This window comes from Haliotis cracherodii, unplaced genomic scaffold, assembly GCF_022045235.1.
Source record: "Haliotis cracherodii isolate W230 unplaced genomic scaffold, xgHalCrac1.p SCAF_10, whole genome shotgun sequence".
In the NCBI taxonomy this organism is placed as follows: domain Eukaryota; kingdom Metazoa; phylum Mollusca; class Gastropoda; order Lepetellida; family Haliotidae; genus Haliotis; species Haliotis cracherodii.
The window spans coordinates 41569644-41589088 of record NW_027266265.1 but is presented as its reverse complement, the minus strand read 5'-3'; the positions used below and the strand labels follow the sequence as shown (position 1 = coordinate 41589088).

At 41.8% G+C, this 19445-nt stretch overlaps 1 protein-coding gene across 2 annotated transcripts in view; it reads right to left on the bottom strand.

Moving 5' to 3' along the window:
- LOC139454392 (uncharacterized) overlaps positions 1 to 15210 on the bottom strand; it is a 195254-nt gene extending 180044 nt beyond the window's left edge. For both annotated transcript variants that reach the window (XM_071236057.1, XM_071236063.1), the window contains exon 1: positions 14925 to 15210. The gene's annotated coding sequence lies outside the window, so the exon portion shown is untranslated. The remainder of the gene's footprint in view (positions 1 to 14924) is intronic.
- Positions 15211 to 19445: the final 4235 nt, after the last annotated feature.

Sequence of the window (19445 nt, the reverse complement as noted above, 5' to 3'; positions counted from 1 at the left end):
TCATCCGGATGGCATTGGAATCTTATTGTGACGTGAGGTCGGAATGACGTCACACTAGAAATGACGTCGTAACTGAGGATTGTTGACATCATTCGACAAATTGTTGTTCTGCTGCTGTTGCGACTTGCTGTCCTTATAGGTAAATACTTAAATTCATCTCGGTATGTAGACATCTTCGGTAATAAACAGAACATTATATTCGTGTTCATGTCATACAGTACTATGTTTACGACACTCGTGCCTAAATTCAAGTATTTCCACTGCTCTCACTCGGGAAATACCAGAATTTAGACACTCGTTTCGTAAACATAGTATGACATGAACACTCATATAATATCCTCTATACAAGTCCCATAGAAACATTCCAGAAAGTGAGTTTCCGAACCAACTGGATTGACTGAGTTTGGGAAAGAGGCTAGATCAAAATGTTTTCGGATTTCGAATTAAATACATACATGACAAAAAATTGTTTTACAACTTACGGGCATCTCATACTGGTCAACCCGTCTGCTATTGAGATGCAACAAACTATATAACCCATATTTGTGTAAATTACACTAAAACACTCACAATTATCACGCCACTTAGCATCCTCCCCAATTCATTCCCAGCCTCGTCCAGGCTTGTTACAATGAAGACTCTGACTGTCTATTTTTTACCTCTGTTTCAGCAGCAATAAAAAGCGAATTAATAACGCTAAAATTGATTACATTTAACCCCTATACTGCGGTGCTTGACACGACTTAACCCTCTACCTTGTACATGAGAGAGTCTGACAGGAGGCTTGAAAGGCAAGATGTGGGGGAGGCTCGGTAAAGGCTGATGGGCCTCCATGTTTTGGCATGTTCCTGACAACGGTAATCTAATAATGACGTGCGGGTAAAACTCAATTAAGTGCACTCGTTGTGGTTTCCCCATTGATGGCGCAACAATGATGGAATGAACGGCTAAGTCGGTGTGATGGTTCACGAAGGATGAGTAATATATAGCGGAATAGATAGCGTCATGTACCAAGTCATAATTAAACGTAATTGCGCGTATTAAGGATTTTAGAATGCGGAATGATGTTTGGGGGATATGGTTGCTTTGGGATGTTCTAGAGTCGGAGTTTGGCACTTCCGTAAGTGAGTGAGTGAGTGAGTTTTGGGTAGTGAGTGAGTGAGTGGGTTTTGGGTGGGTGAGTGAGTGAGTCTCACCTTAATGTGTGAGGAAAGCACGAACTGACGCAGATCATAGACGTAATAAATTATCATTTAGCTGAATCCCTATGATCAGGTCCTGAAATTGAATCCCCTTTATTGGAATACTGAATACTGAAAAATGCGTAAACAGTTTGTCAGCATTTGCCCTTTCGGTATACCATACAACATCACTCATAGAAGAAACTCTATTAAGCTCTATTCAGCTGTACAGAAAATGGCGTGTAGTGACGAATGCATCTCAGACTACAATTGTCGAAGCTCCTCTATTTAACATAGAAAATAGTGGCACTTGCGTCATGTGTGATAAACAACAATACTACAGTCACTCTTTCCTTCAGTCGACCCTTAGTTTCAAGCATAAATCGTACTCACCCCAATACCGCTGCCAATGCACCCCCCCCCCCCCCCCCTCTCAAAACAACAGGCAGTCATGACAATTAAACGACAGTATCAAGAAGGAATATATATGGATCAGAACAGGAGATCGCCACAAAGCTTTCATGTGTCATTTTTGCTGTTGATAAATTGCACTTGATATATAGAAATAGCACACGCGAGTCGTTTCCATGCCAAGTGCATGCACATACGTCGCATTCTGTTTTAAATATGGCACGTGTAATCTACTGTGATGTTTACAGGAATTTACCGTCACATGAGACGAACAAACCCCATGACACTCCAGCACGGTATTTAAAGATGAAGAATTTCTCCGGGTTTATATGCACACTGACTAGACTCGAATCTGTTGCATCTCCATGTTGGGAAGGAATCGTTTAAACTTTGAGACATGAACCATGTGTAGTGTCTAGTTTCAGTTCCCATTTGGTGTCTTAAAGAGGAACTGAATATAACGCTGATTTTGAGCATGTAAGTGGGGTGAGGTGAACCAGGTTTTAAAGTGGCGTTCAAGATTGTTGCACCATGCAGCGGCGTGCATACCCGTGCGTGCGTATGTGTGTGTGTGCTTGTACTAGTCCGAACTAATGCCGATTCCATAGTGCCAGCCCACTGAGATATCATACCAGAGGTTAACATGGATACCCCACAGTTATTTTATCCCCGTAGTGCCGAGTGCCAGACAGGGTACAACAAGTACCTTCTTTTAACGTATTTTTTTGCTGTAAAAGGCGACTATGCTTGTCGTAAGTGGCGACTAACGGGATCGGGTGGTTAGGCTCGCTGACTTGGTTGATGCATGTCATCGTATCCCAATTGTGTGGATCGATGCTCATGATGTCAATTACTGGGTTGTCGGTTCGGATTCGATTATTTACAGACCGCCATATAGCTGGAATATTGTTGAGTGCGGCGTTAAACAACAAACGAACAAACAAACAAATAGCGTATTTTTGGATCCATGGAAGCGGCCAATCATAGCTTGTGAAGAGGCGGGGGAACCTGATGTGATGAAGATGTAAGACGTTTACAGTTGCTGCATGACAAAGATGATCCAGACTAAGGATCACAGTATGGGCGAAATTGGGATTCGAACCCATGACCAGCGGATCCTCGAAGGACTAGGGGACATCACTCAGTACAGCAAATGAAGTGCCTGCACTCCGCTGAAACGATTCATCTCGGTACTCAGGTCAAAGATGTTTGGACAATTTAAGGGGCTTGATTCTGTATCGAGCCTTATCATTTCCAAAATGGTTTGAATATTCTGCACAACAGATACAGACACCGGCACTGATCACCATTAGGCCTTTTGAAAATTATATCTATTATTCAATCCGCTCTGCTAATTATTTCTTATACCACCTAAAAGCAGTCAAGAACCAACCAATTCTTTCATATTATTGTAGTTAATCTATCACGCCATGACAAACTATAGTAACATGATCGACTAATTTTGAGTAGTATATTTCAGGGAATCCAAAAACATGGTAGGTAGGTCGTTTTTGCGTAAATTTTACTTTTCTTCTGTTGTTCTTTTACTTGTCAGTGAAATCATGCTTTCAAATGAGCCAGTGACTGGTTTTATGTGTACTGAAGCGCTACACATTGACGCTGGTGGCATTAAAACACCAGGGTGGTGACATAACTTATTGTGCAACTCGACCAAAAAAGGAGAAAAAAACAGGTTTTAGGGTAGGTCAGAAAACAGAAAACACAAATATTCAGCTTTTTGGCCATACCATTTGGCATGAACAAGGGATTGTTTATTATTATTATTTACCCGAAATCTTAATCGTGGTACGTATCCTAAACAAAGTACCGCGATACATTGTATCACGATTTCCAGCATACCAGCGAGTGTATGATATAACCCTGTATAAATACCGATTTTAATTATTACATAAAAGTCATATCCGGGAGGGCAGGATAGGCTGGGTCTCATTTCCTGTATTAGAAGATAGTATCTGTGAATGAGAAATTACGTGACGCTGTGCCCCCGCCACGGCGGACATGGAATTGATATTGATGAGTTAATTACAGTTAATTACTTTTCGTAATTATATTAAACAGGGGCATTGGGAAAAGCCGCGTTCAAGAAGTGCAGATAATCTGGGTATTCAAATATCAGCATAACCTCTGGTACTAATAGGGTTGGTTATCCGAGTCCTCGGTGAACATTTCAAAGGAATTGAATCCTTGCATCGTCGTCTTGTCGTTTTTTTAAAGGGGGTCTTTGAGTATCCATAAAATACTTTTGAAAAGTTTTGAAAAGATAAATAATGACTGGTAACTCATTTGAAGATATAGCGTCATGCGTTCTTCCATTGAAACGGCCCTTACTTTAAGGTGGTCTTCGAATATCTATAAAATATTTCCAGTTTTAAAAAGGTATATACTGTTTGGAAGCTCATGTACATATTTAGTCTCATGCAAGTCAAGTATAACATTTCAGGTGTTTTCAACAACGTATGTAATGTACATTAGGAACACATAACACTCACTCAAAGAACCCCTTTAATTCTCTAACGTATTTATAAAGTGGAAAATATCGATTTCATTCATGCAAAACGAAAAGAGAAGTCTGTCTTTAGTATCGTCTTATTTCTCGGAAAACTAACGGTTTAATTGTCTTGAGTGAGTGAGTGACTTGGGGTTAATAATTGGTCGGAGAGTATTTGAGGCAAAAGTTTATCTCAGTGTGTCACATTAATGAGGGAGGAGCGTCTAAATTGGGGTAACTACCTCGGCCATATTCAACTTTTGATGCCAGAGAATAACCAGTTTCGATTAGCTGCCGAAAATATCCCATAGCACGGAAAGGCAAAGTCATGATAAAATGACATGAATGGATAACTGAAAATCAGTGATGACAACATATGTCCGCGAAAAGGGTAAAAACACGGTACCATTGTGTACTGACAAAGAAAAGATAATAAACTTAGCAACATGGCTTTCGTTCTCATGATAGCGTATCCTGACATGGCTAGGGGACTCAACTCTGATCCGCCAGTAACACTACTCGTGCACGTGCAGTGCAAACAACATGACCCGGTACAATAATGTTTATTCCAGAAATTCAATAACACATCCCAATGTGTTGCGATTCACATCTGCTTGTAAATATTGATGCCTTGAAATGATTCGAAATAAACGTTGTTTGGCATAATACTCGGATGCCTCACGTAGACTGAACGATCATTGTGCAAACCACTTTAAGAAGTCGACTCTTTCAGTACACAAGAAGATCGCCCTCTGTGGAGCCAATTCTGTCCAGATAGGTACAGTTATTCTCTTAGATAGCATCCGAGGTCTGTGTCAGTTTGGCCGTCTGCTTCGCTCAAGGAAAATCACGTTCGTCTCAATAGCGGAAGTTGGCGGTTGTCGGCAAATGGCGGAACATCGCCCTATTGTCACGTCTGCGCCATTGACAGGGTAACGAAAGGAACGTTGGTGATATGAGAGAGATTGACTCTTCCTTGCTCCATCCGTGCCCTGGTTATCGCCTATGGGGGAAACACGGCCATTATATTGGGCACTTCCGGTGCTGACCACTTCAGTATTAACAGACACGGGCCACAAGCACGAGCTCCCTTGGGACGGGAGTGTCTGGTTTGGACAGAGCCAATCTAACATTGCGGACAGAAAAGAACAGATTTACGAGTGTACAATTCTGATTAAGTATAGTTCTCTTGGCTGAAATGTCAGAGAGAACGAGATACGGTCATATCGCTATAAACGAGGATTAACATCACTATCCTCCATTCAGCTTCAAACGTAAATCTTTGGAGGAAGAATCATTCAGAGTTTTGCAACGATTCGAAATGATGTTTTAAAGTGGTTACAACTGTTCCAAGTTGCAATTATGGATAATCTTTTTCAGATTATTGAGAAAATAATGCATTAATCATTCTTTTCGCATGAGATACAACTGGTGAAAAAAGTTTTTGCTGTTATTGATTGTTGCAATATTTGCCATTAATAATATTTATGCTAGTTGTAGAACAATTTCACATTTTGACATAAACCATCAACGCTTCCCAGACAATCGCAATGGTCGTCTGATCATCAATTCTCAAACATTTTGGCACCGTACCAAAAGACCACCAAACCTCTACTACAGTCGTAATTGCTAAACTTCAACATAGACACGACCATCTCAGCGCTAAACTGTCTTTGCCAAACGGGACCTTGAGAAGTAAGAAATTATGTTTAAACTAAGAATAAAACACTTTGACCTGCAAAGTAGCTTAATGATAAAATGACTTGTCAGACCAAAATCTAAACCAACTTTTTTAAGGCCCATTGGATGTTGGTTAACAGGCAGTTCGCTGTACGGGGCTGGGTTTCTTCTACTCTGACAAAGTGCCATTAATTCAAAATATGGAGAAAAACGGCATCAGGTAAGAAGGCAAATTGCATATGCGCTTGCAGCAAGTCAGCTGGGTCGTTAATAATGCATCGGACAGACTCCCGACTGCGTCAGCAATAGCATGACCACGTTTACACCCAGGCCATAGAACGCTGCCAGGAAAATGGTAATCTCGACTCACAGAAAACCTACGCCTCTATTACATTATTCAGAAACACGCTGCAGCAGAGTTGATGGGTGACTTCACAGAAGATATCAAATCGTAGAATGTCATTATCGAGATGGGAACTGGGCGACAATATACGCCGGCAGGGCTTGATTGTGTAATATCGGACTATTGACAACCCCAACACCTCCTCATCAGGAGTAATTAGGATCAAAGGTTACACAACTATTTTATTGAATATGCTGGAAAATACTTTTAAAGTAGGTTGGACGGGTTTCAATGGATTGTAACCTGCAAAGATTATTATGCCTCTATAATGTTGCCTTTAGTATAGACTGGCTACAGGTTCTCGCATCATTTTAGACATGTAGGCACTGTAAAATCGAGGACCTTTAAGATACTCCACATGGTTATCAATGATTCCAGCTGTATGACGGCGGTGCTGTTGTTTTTTAAGATATCCCTAAACATTCCATTTATTTTTATGCCCTTGCGAACACATTCCAGTGAGGAAGTGTTTATTTCTATTTCTTTGTTGTTTAACGCCGCACTCAAAAATATTCCAGCTATATGACGGCGGTCTGTAAATAATAGAATCTGGTCCAGACAATCCAGTGATTGACATCATAAGCATCGATCCACACAATTGGGACACGATGACATGCGTCGACCAAGTCAGCGAGTCTGAGCTCCCGATCCCGTTAGTCGCCTCTTACAACAAGCATGGGTTGCCGAAGACTAATGTACATGGGTTTATCCATCCATCCATCCCTACCTACATACATACATACATGCACACATACACACACATCCATACATACATACATACACACACACACATCCATCCCTACATACATACATACATGCACACATACACACACATCCATACATACATACACACACACACATCCATCCCTACATACATACATACATGCACACATACACACACACACACACACACACACACATCCATACACACACATCCATCCATCCATCCATACATACATACATACATGCACACACACACATCCATCCATCCATCCATACACACACACACGCACACATCCATACATACATGCACACACACATCCATACATACACACACACACACACACAAACACACATCCATACATACATACATGCACACACACACATCCATCCATACACACACACACACACATCCATACATACATGCACACACACATCCATACATACACACACACACACAAACACACATCCATACATACATACATGCACACACACACATCCATCCATACACACACACACACACATCCATACATACATGCACACACATCCATACATACACACACACACACACACACATCCATCCATACATACATACACACATGCACACACACACACATCCATCCATCCATCCATCCATACATACATACATACATACATACATATTGTCCTATTACATGTTAGATGCTTATCGTTTAACAACCACCATACAAGAGACACCCTTGCTACCATAACAAAATAATATAACATATCGAAATTGTTACCTAACACTCCCTCCACAAAATCACCCTGCGTGCAGTGCACATATGTAATAATGGCCCCAACAACATCAAGCTCAACCCACAAAGGTTTTAATCAACTGAGACGCCACTGAAACGTAAAACCCGTTATTACAAATGGTCTCCATTTGCACAATTCGATGCAATGAAACACGCACTGTATGCACTTGCTCAGGTGGCCTTGCAGTTGGTCGTATTACACTGGGATAAAGCTTTATTGATTTGTAAAGAAAAAACGTGAACACATCGATATACATCACGCCATCGCCCTGGCCGAGCACACATTTCAGCATTGTGGTGGTCGGGTTTAATTAATCTTACTACCAAGGAATACCTGGCAGGTCATCTTTTAATGCCATCCAAAGCTGCATGGGCGATTTTTGAGATGCGGCGGTTTGTTTCCAAAATTCGCCATGCCACGCAATTCTAGATCGAAGAATTCTATGAAGGGGGTCCTTGCATCGTTGGTTTAATTTCCTTTCCACAACGTAAGACCGACTATAGTTAATTAGCTACATTAACTAACATTATCGCAAAACAACTATAGGAGCTTCTTGACCTGTGTTTCGCTGTGGCGTAATGCATACTGAGCTCCTGGTCTTGGTAGTATTTAGGCGTGGACAGATTTGGTTGATGAGGTACTCGGTTGGATGTTTTCAATATGCTGGTTGATGCGGGTTTCGGTGATGCAAGGAATGAGATGGTTTGGCGGTTTATCAGTTAATCAAACGATAAGTGATTTTAGATGTTCCATTTCGTAACGACATCTCTCATTTATACTCAATAGGGGAAGAGGTTACCCGGGTTAACTACGTCAGATCATCTATAGATGCTGTGCTCCACGCTGACAGGCATTAATGGTAAAAGGCTATTTGTTGTGGGTTTTATGTAAAAATCTCATACAGATGATACATGTGGTTGCATGTGGGAGAGGAAGGGGAGGTCTCAATAATATACAGTACACGAAGTTCTCTGAGTCAAGATAGGTTTCACCTTTCGAGACAAGTATAGTACCGATATAGTATAGTATATATATATATCGGTATTATACTTGTCTCGAAACGTGAAACACAATTCAGCCTAGACCATGGCATAAAATCGAATTACACGTTAAATCGAGTTAACGACGTATCCCTGTAAATGCAAAGAATACTTTTGTTATTCGATGCTAACGTTGTTTTATTGCAGATTCGTACGTCTTTGGAATTGCTATGCGATCACCTGTGTCATCACTGATTCCAAGTGATCCTTTATCCGCTATTTTCCCAATGGAATCCTTTCGGCGGGCGGATAATCGTGACTGGTTATTCTCTGTCTTTGACGGTATATATTTAATACATAGACGTATTGATAGAAGATTGAGATGTACATGCAAGTCGTCATAATACACACAACTCAGTGTGTGAGTGAGTGACTATGGTTTTACGCCGCTTTTAGCAATATTCCAGCAATATCACGACGGGGGACACCAGAAATGGGCTTCACATATTGAACCCATGTCGGGATTCGAACCCGGGTTTTCGGCGCGACGAGCGAACGCTTTAACCACTAAGCTACCCGACCGCCCCCACACAACTCAGTCACAATGCAATGTATATTGTGTGCGAGGGGAATAGGAATCATGCACTGAAAGAAGTCTTTTCATCGTCGATGATGTTTAACCTAACGGGGCTCAACGATTAACCTAACACGCCCTCAGCATGGATTTGTATAGTTACAAGGACGTTGCTCTTCTCAATGAAGTATAACATTGGACTGAAGGCGACCCGGATATGACTATGTGACACGGCTCTCAGTGAATGTTGCCCTAACTTCCAGTAAAGCCCCGCAGCTTACAGTAACTGAGATGGATATACGGTGTAGCCATGGCAGAGGAGTACCGGAAGTGGCGGAGGGGCTAGAATCAACACCAACATGGCTCCGCGCCATCGGTGTGTAAAAGTGCTTTGTCTTTATTTACGGGTGAAATGGGGTTTAACGTCGCGTCCAAGATTAATGTACTCATATAGCGACGTGCATGTACGTGTGTGTGTTTGTGTGGCTGCTTATACTAGTCCGGACTGATGCCGATTTATAGTGCTAGCTCACTGAGATACCATACCGTAGTTAATCATGAATACTCCACTCAGACACAGTATACTGGCTCCGAGCCGACCAGTCCTTGTTTTATCCCCTTAAGGCCGAGCGCCAGACAGGGTAACAACAAGTACCATCTTTTAACGTCTTTTGGTATGACGCGGCCGGGAATCGAACCCCGGACGCTCTACCACTAGACCACGGAGGCGGTCCTCTTCATTTACATCGACATGTGCCAGTGGTGAAGAGGACATCTTCCTGAACACCGGGTGTCATCTCAGCTGGGGAACACCTGGTGTCATCCTATTTACAAGGTTTCTATGAGTATCATACACTCATTATTAGTTTTTGAGAATCTTACCAGGTTTTGTAGATGGCTTAGAAAGGCACAGGGGCACATTAAACTTTCTAAGTCTCAGAGGAAGGACAATTTTGAATGGGTCTCCATGCTTGCCGTAAAAGGCGACTTTGCTTGTCGTAGGAGGCGGGAACGGGTGATCAGGCTTGCTGCAGTGGTTGATGCATGTCAACTTATCCTAATTGTTTGGATCGATGCCCATGATGTCAATAACTGGATTGTCTGGTCCAGACTCGATTATTTACAGACCGCCGTCATACAGCTGGAATATTGCTGAGTTCTTATGATGACTTATATCAACCAAGTCAGCGAGACTGACCACCCGATCCCGTTAGTCGCCGTTTGTCAACTATTTACAGACCGCCGCCATATAGATGGAATATTGCTGAGTGCGGTGTTAAACAACAAACAAACAAACAAACAAACAAACGGGTAATCGGGCATCCTAGTCCTAGACCGTGGAATGTCTGCATTTCATTTCATCGAACCGATTTAGATTATAGATATAGTCGCGCCTAGGAAGCTGCATCCCATGAAATGAGTGTTACAATGGTTATCACTGGAGAGAAATGTATCGTGTTATCGCGTACAATGAATCTGTGAAACTTGTATCTTGATTCTTTAGATGTATTATTTTAACATTCCATTTTCTAAAGCCCTAACAGTGCGCCAACGTGTGTATGTACCATAGAACCCAATCCATAACACGTTAACCGAGGGAGATAAACCCATGTTCCAATTTATGAAATTCAAATTCAAAGTGACAGTTAACACGACTGTTCATTTGAAACCATCTCTACAAACTTGCATTTAGGGTGGCTGGCTTTAGCGGTTGTAGTCAAAAGGTATACACTTGCGTTTCAAATGTATCGAAAGCTGGGTTTAATCGGAAGTGTCACCACCTGTGTAAACCCCCCGTCCCCCACCCCCCCACCCCCCACCCCCTCCAACCGACCCGCCAAGGAAACACCACCACTCTAATGCCATGCAACATATGGCGGGCTTTAACAGATTGATATCGTGTATGTTCATCATTGCAACCGTACTGTCAATATGGTGCATTAGCAAGCGATGCAGATCGATTGTGTTCAGTTCTGCTTGGCAAAGCGTTATTTTTATCAATATGAACACAACTACCGGGCAAGATAAAGTATACATTCATGTTTGATAATGGCTGAACAGAAAACAAAGAAGAAATGGCTATTCGATGGTGATGTATTTGATACGGTTGTTATAGACGATACGACATGCATCATATGAGTATTGACAAGTAACGTACACATGACGTCTCGAGGAACACGGGGGTCGCAATTCAGAGCACACAGTAATGAGCAGAGTTAAGCAGGTATTTTCAAGGGTGTACTTTACTTTGCCCGGCAGTGTATGTGTGTAGGTTTGCTTGCCTGTGCTTTCGCTTCGTTCTTGATGCGTTTCTCGTCATCAAATAGTCAGCGATACATGTTAGGATTGGCTGGCGATGTGAATGCAGATGTGAATGCAGATGTGAATGTAAAATGTCCACGCCAGAAAATGTCCCGTCTCGATCATCTTCCGAAATAGATTCTAGTGGGCGCAAAAGTAAAAATAGCGGTGAAAATTATATGAATAGTGGTAAGTTTAACGCCGCTTTTAGCAGTATTCCAGCAATATCATGGCGGGGGCCACCAGAAATGGGCTTCACACATTGTACCCATGTCGGGAATCGAGCCCCGGTCTTCGGCGTGACGAGCGAATGCTTTAACCCCTAGGCTACCCCGCCGCCCTTATATGAATAAAAAATCAGTGATGACACCAGGTGTTCGCGAAATGGGTAAGGACTACAGGAAGTACACCCAGTCATGGTATTTGGTTGATACTCGTTAGGGAGCTGAAAATGAACTGATACACTGACTACGGTCATGCTGCTGCGTCAGGTTGAGTTTGTCCATCTGTAATGGAGAGTTGTCTACGAAAAGAATAAATATCTTTGTTAGTATTATCATCATCATCATGCTTCTATTCTCATCATTATGATTTCACTGTTTGTGTATTAAAGCGGTGTATGGTTTAAACATTTGGTTTGTTTTTGATGATATGTTGACCTGAGAAACTAAAGCCACGGCAAACAGCCGGAGATGATTATACTCAATAGGGGCCTTAGTTTAAATCTCATAAGCCCAGACCATGGATCAGTTGCAGACTTTAGACAAACTGCAGTGTATGATTTAAGATGAAATCGATGAAGAGACTCCGGACTGACATTTCAATGTAACCTTTGTCTGAACAAGAGAAACAGAATTTGAAATGTAAAGAAAAGAATGGTGCTTTCATATCCAGATTGTGCTGGCCAATATCGGAGACCAGCAATTGCATGAATATTGGATTACTTCAACATGCCATAAAAATGTCCCTGATCAAACTGATATAAAACAGTCATATACAAATATGTTAGAACTATAAACTCAGAACAATGGAAAAACAATCAAGTTAATCTGAGCTCGAGATAAGCGACCGAGTGAATATGGTTTTACGCCTCTTTTAGCACTATTCCAGGAATATCTAGTAGGGGACACTAGACATGGGCTTCACACATTGTACCCATGTGGCGACTTGAACCCGGGTCTTCGGTTTGACGAGCAAACGCTTTAACCACTAGGCTACCCACTACCATCGAGGTATGAAAAGTGACGAAATTATACTGTAGTGGCAATACTTACATGTGCCAAGTCCATAACATAACATGTGGATGATATCTCGAGTTGACGGATGCAAGAGCCGTTTATGGTTATGGAGTGAGTGAGTGAGTGAGTAAGTTGGGTTCAACACCTTTCTGAACAGTATTTCAGTCATGTCAAGCAATGTTAAAACCAATTCCCCCACTTATTCAAGTTTAAATATTTGGGTATCGGTAGTTATATCCAGAAATTTTCTGGATTTTAGAATATAAAAACGTAAAGCAATGTTAAGGACGTCTTTCTTAATATTCGAGTCTTGGTCAGGCAAACCAGAAGTTGATAACACAAGCAATTGCAACACACAATCAATTTAGTAACAGATCGTGACACATGAATTTCTAGCTCTTAAAGAAAACAATATAGTCCCCGAAAATTCTTGAAAAATATAACTATACTTCATATTGATGGAAATAAAATGCCACAAAAATAACATAATAACGTAATTGGTCTTTTTAATTTTTTAAATAAATATATATAAATAATATAAATAGAAAATATACACACACACCCTCCTTACCCCAAGAATATCAAATGATCATGGCTACAGGGCCCTGTTTACAAGGAATCCAAGGGGCTGTCGGGTAGCCTAGTGGTTAAAGCGTTCGCTTGTCATGCCGAACACCCGGGTTCGATTCCAGACATGGGTACAATGTGTGAAGCCCATTTCTGGTGTCCCCCGCCGTTATATTGCTGGAATATTGCTATTAGCGGCGTAAAACAATACTCACTCACTCACTCACTTACAAGGAATCCACACTGGTTGTGTTCTTTATGAAGCGTCGACAGGAAATACCTAATGTTACTACTTCACGCAATCGTCATGTCTACAGGTTTTGAACCCATTAAGTGCTATTGCGTTTGGTAATGTCCTAATGTCCTACAATGGGTCAGTTGGTCAGTGACTGGCCATATAGTATGTACCGGTAACATACCGATCTAACACAGCTCACAAGAAAACATATAACGCGAACTCGCTCAGCCATCAAGTACGATCTTATCAATTCTGCTGAAAATAGCATCGTTGTTTTCAGTCGAGACAATACAACAACCATTCGTTAGATGGGGGAAACAGAAAACTCATCCAAGTCTTACAAACCCCAAACTTTTTAGGAGCTCAGTCATGATAACAACGTGTATTGCCTCACAGCCTCCAAGAGGAAAAGCTAAACAACAAATCTGAGCAATGGTCTCTTCGTGACATCATCATCTCCCGGTTCCGTCTTTCATTGAATAATTGATATTTTGCCCTTTCACGCACATGCTGAATAAACAAGGCCCTGTCTCTTGGTGATAATGTACAACTAAATTGATGTAATTCCCTAAAATGTGAAGCCTCCCTTGAAGGGGGTACAATTACATGGAGTGGCTTGGAATAACGTTTGCTTGCTGTGACCTGAATACCGGAGCAAAGGCCAAGCTGCGACCCAGTTCCAATGTTTCAAAAATCGTTATTTCAACATCTGCTACAGCACATTATGCTCCGACATTTGAGTCCCGAGATACAAAAAAACATCACTCTGCTACTGCTTCTGGTGGATTGGGGCCAATTGGCCACAGGGGACACAGTTGACCACTGCATGTTGGGCAAGGGTTTGTAGCCTCTGCGTCTAGTATTGGTCATTGCGGAAGAATCGGTGCCTTCGAGGACAGAGAGACTGTATTATCAAATCAAACAGTGGATGTTTGCATTGTTAGAACTTAACGAGGAATGGCGCGTATGAGAACGACCTGCCAATGAGTATTTTATTCCATGCTTCCAATTAGAAACATGTTGTTTGGGGAGATTGTTGGCACGGTAACCAAAACAGTATATTCGATAACGTTATTTCGCCATAAACAATAATGGTCAAATTTTGGTTCGATGTTATTTTGAGTGACAGTTTATCGGCACGGTGCAACCGGAGCGATAACAAATAGGAATCAAGTGATACAGGCTTGGATGATGCTATACAAGGATAATTATCTGACAACGACGAGGATCCCCATATGGGCGAGTTGTCCGGAGCAGGCAGGATGCAAGTAATCACAGCCCACACGCGCCACGCTCGTGTTACAGCGGCCCACAAAACAAAAGCAGAGCGAAAATACGAACTTACCTCAAATATACAGCGAGATGATAGCGGGAGCCACGCTTCTGATGCTAGAATCCCGCGGCTTGGAGCTCGTTCAGCCTTGTTAAAGAGCTGGCCGAAGCAGTGCTCGCTCGAACCTCTCGCTGTTTATATCAAATTAAGAAAATTTGATTCTCATCTACTACTGCCTGTTTAGCACACAGGCGAGTCCGGCAACTGTCTATTGATTTTGCCCTTCGCTCATGTCCAAACGTTTAAGGTAATGCAATTCCATTGTACGGAGCCCAAGACCATTATGCAGACGACATGCAGTGTGGGTAATACAGCGTTTGGCCTCGCACTAGTTACCTCCCTTCCATTACCGACAGCCATTACGCAACATGCGCACCAGGGGTGATAATGAATTATCAATATGTTATTCAAGTTCAACAAACATCCAACCGAGATAGGAATCGGGGAAGTTCGGAATATGTCGGTTCTGAATCGGAATAATTCGGAAATCTTCGGTGTTTGGGTCGTAACACAATGAAGGGACCATCGCAAACAGCTGACATTTCATTACCGTTATTTTCATACAACCACAAGTTCTCGATTGATCCTCTTATAAAGTAATTAGCTAGGGAAGCGGGCGATTGGCATTTGCATTAGTTTTCAATTTCCTATCCATAGAAAGTGTTATGGGGCGAAGGAGCTGGACCCAAGCTGAAGTGGCGTAATCTAGTCTTTTCAAGAGGGGACTTTCTGCTCCAGTGCCAGATTTTCGCCGAGATGTCCCGATGGCGAGTCGGACCCATTTAATCGATTCAAACCGATGCAGTGAATATTTGGCGGCAAAGGGGTCCTACAAGTTGGTGGAAGTTGAAAGGCAGGCTTGATGTAGTGTTTGCCGCCAAATAATTGCTTCACCCCGCGCCATAGTTGTCTCACCCTATCACTCTTATAGTGGAAGGCGATTGGCAGCTATCTGCGTGGGGCACGGCCCGTGGCAGTTTGTTTAAGCCTTTAGTTCCCTTTAATGAATTTGATTACTTTGCTGTGTCTGGATCGTATTTTTCAGAATGTCATCAAGTTTGTTTGATTCCCGTATGTTTTAGGTTTGGACTTAAAATTACTGACAATCTTTTTTTTTATATTTCAATCAAAAATGGCTCTATATATTTGCGTGAAAGCAGTGAAAAAATAATTTGCAATAAAATTGAGTGTATCCTGATAAAATGTACAACAGTGTGATTGAGAGTTAGTTTACGGTTATACAAGAAGCGGTTGGGTAGCCTCATGGTTAAAACGCTGACACGTCACATCGGAGATAAGCTGCTATATGGCTGAAATAATGTTTTTAACTCACTCACTCACATAGGAGATTCGGGTTAATTTTCCAACATGGGTACAATGTGTAAGCCCCATTCTTGGCGTCCTCCGCCGTAATATTGTTTGAATATTACTAAAAGCGGTGTAAAACAAGACTCACTCTTGGCTAATATCATACATTCCGAGAAATGGCGCTCAACCAATCCGGTCCTTATCGTGTGAAGGTTCACATGACAGGTCGACCTCCTCCGTGGTCTACTGGTAGAGTGTCCGCCCGGAGAGCGGAAGGTCCGGGGTTCGATCCCCAGCTGCGTCATACCAAAAGACGTTAAAAGATGGTACTTGTTGTAACCCTGTCTGGCGCTCGTCATGAAGGGGCTAAAGCAAGGACTGGTCGGCACGGAGTCAGTATACTGTGTCTGAGTGGGGTATTCATGTTAAACTGCGGCATAATATCTCAGTTTGCTACGATATAAATCGGCATCAGTCCGGACTAGTACAAGCAGCCACACACACATACACGTGCATGCACGTCGCTATATAATTAATCAATAATCTTGGACGCGACGTTAAACCCCATTTCACCTCACCTCAACTTCTAGCTTTTGGGTCCACAAAGCGAGAATAATCGGTCAGTGATTTGGTTTGTTTATTTGTTGTTAAACGCTGCACTCAGCAATATTCCAGCTATCGGACGCGGCCTGTATATAATCAAGTCTGGGACAGAAAACTCAGTTATTGATATCATGAGGACCGTTCAACGCTGTCCGGGCTCTGTCGATCATCCAAGCCACCGAACCTGACCACCCGATCCATTATGTCTCCTCTTACGACAAGCATGGGTTGCTGGGGACAAATTCTGTCCCTGAATTTCCAAGCTATAACTTAGAAATAATATCATACAATTTAAACCTTAACACATCATTCTTTGACAGTAAGGACTTATCTGTCAGCTTGAACCTCAGACATTCGACCGGAGAACATAACTCACAACACATTGTTTGCACGGATTACATGCACGGCTGCTACCCGTGAAGATCCCGGTTAGAATAGGTCTTCAGGAACCCATGCTTGTAATAGAAGGCGACTATGCTTGTCGTTAGAGTCGACTAACGGGATCGGGTGGTCAGACAAACAAACAAACGAGGCACGGTGGCAATCCTAGTCTAACATACAGTCTCTGAAAATATTTTATTACACAGGACAGGAACATTAAATATTGCATTGCATGTAAAATATAGACTTTATTCTTGTGGCCATTACATAGGAACAAGACACATGAAACTTTGAAGAGTATTTGAGCATCATTTGCGTCTTAATGACCACGAGCCACCTGTCTCAGTCAGGGAGGGAAACAATATAGAAACTATAAAGAATAGAAATTCAGCAACTCATGCTTGCCCTTAAAGTCAACTATGCTTGTTGTAAGAGGCGACAAACGGGATCGGGTGGTTAGGCTCTGTGACTTGGTTGATGCATATCATCACATCCCAATTGCATGGATCGATGCTCATGATATCAATCACTGGATTGGCTGTTCTAGACTCGATTATTGACAGGCAACCGTCATATAGCTGGAATATTGCTGAGTATGGTGTTAAACAACAAACAAACAAATAAAATAATTTTGTAAAATAGCAGTGACCTAGAAGTTACTTCTTCTACTACCCTGATGATGCTTAGGGTCGATTTGCAATTTCTATTGTCTTTGTGTACCACCCGCAATCGTCATTTTCTTCTACATTACCTTGTTAACCCCGTTATCAAGCGTGAATGGATGAATGTTATTTGATGCCGCTGAAAGTAGTTTCCAGCTCTATCACAGCGGTCTGGACAAGAAAACCAGGGTCTGCTTCCATGAACAACGACCCATACCATTGACCCCGCCTCTTTCAACGATCAGGAAATATCATAAATCTATTCTGCTTCGGAACCCGCAAGGGGGCAACTATCAAAGGGAATGACTATACAGAACAAACGTAAAAATATTCAGTTAACTTTGGTATAATTGCCACAAAATTCTTGTATATTCCTCCGACAATAAACTGTCGAGCCAAAGAACGTTACACCCATGTTTAAAGGTAGCTGAAATGAAACAGACAAGAAATGGTTATTTGATGGTGATGTATTTGATACGGGTATCATAGTTGTGTTTTGGGCCTTACGTTTGTTGTGTTTCGGCGACTGTTTTCAGCCTTGTAACTTTGTTGTCGAATCCAATTTTTATGTGTATACTTTCTTTGCCTGGCATTTTAGTATATTAAAACAAAAAATATTCATACCCTACACCGTGTCCTTCTGATATACACAGGCCATATCGGCGATAGTGAGATATTATAGCAGCGTCATGACAAAAAGTATGACGGTGCAGCCATATGTCTGCGAATCGTTACAAGACCATTCCCGGCACCGCGAAGAGCTTGCGTTATTTGGGTTAAATTAGATGGTATTACGCTGACCTGCAAGATTAACCCGTTTTCAGCTCTAATGCGTGTTCGATAGGATGAAGGGCGGACCAGTGTTGGTCAATCCTTTTTGTCAATGTTTGTCCATGGACGCCTCTAGCACTACCGTGGTCATCCATTGACAAAAGTATCCGTTATCTACAATTTAAGTCTTATATCTACACACAAAATACTTGTCAGATGTATATATGCGTACATGTGTATATCTGCAGCTCAGTTCAGATGTAGCTCTTATGAACCCTCTACTGGAGAGTGAATGAGTATGGTTTTACGCCGCTTTTAGCAATATTCCAGCAATATCACGGCGGGGAACACCAGAAATGGGCTTCACACATTGTACCCATTTCAGGAATCAAACCCGGGTCGTCGGTGCGTTGTATAAGACCTGATAGAAAAAACAAATCATATACATTATGTAACTTGAATATAATTGAAGATGAAGTCTATTTCTTTCCTGGGTGTAAACAATATTCACTTTTGAGAATTAAATATATGAAACAATATTTCCATTTTTTTCACAAATATTCAAAAGTTTAAACCTTCAATGGCCACTGACAAAAGGTGTACACTTGGTTCCTTATGAAGATCTATCCAGCATGTAATGATGAAAGACTTGTCCTGTTAAGTAGCTATAGTCTGTCACAACAACTTGTCACCGTGTACCATGGGTCGACTTTTTATATCCGGGATGGGGTCTCTGGAATTTGGGGAAGAAAACAAATTGTCCTCATTTTTACCAATGCTGGAAAAGTTGTCACCATTAAGTCCTCGA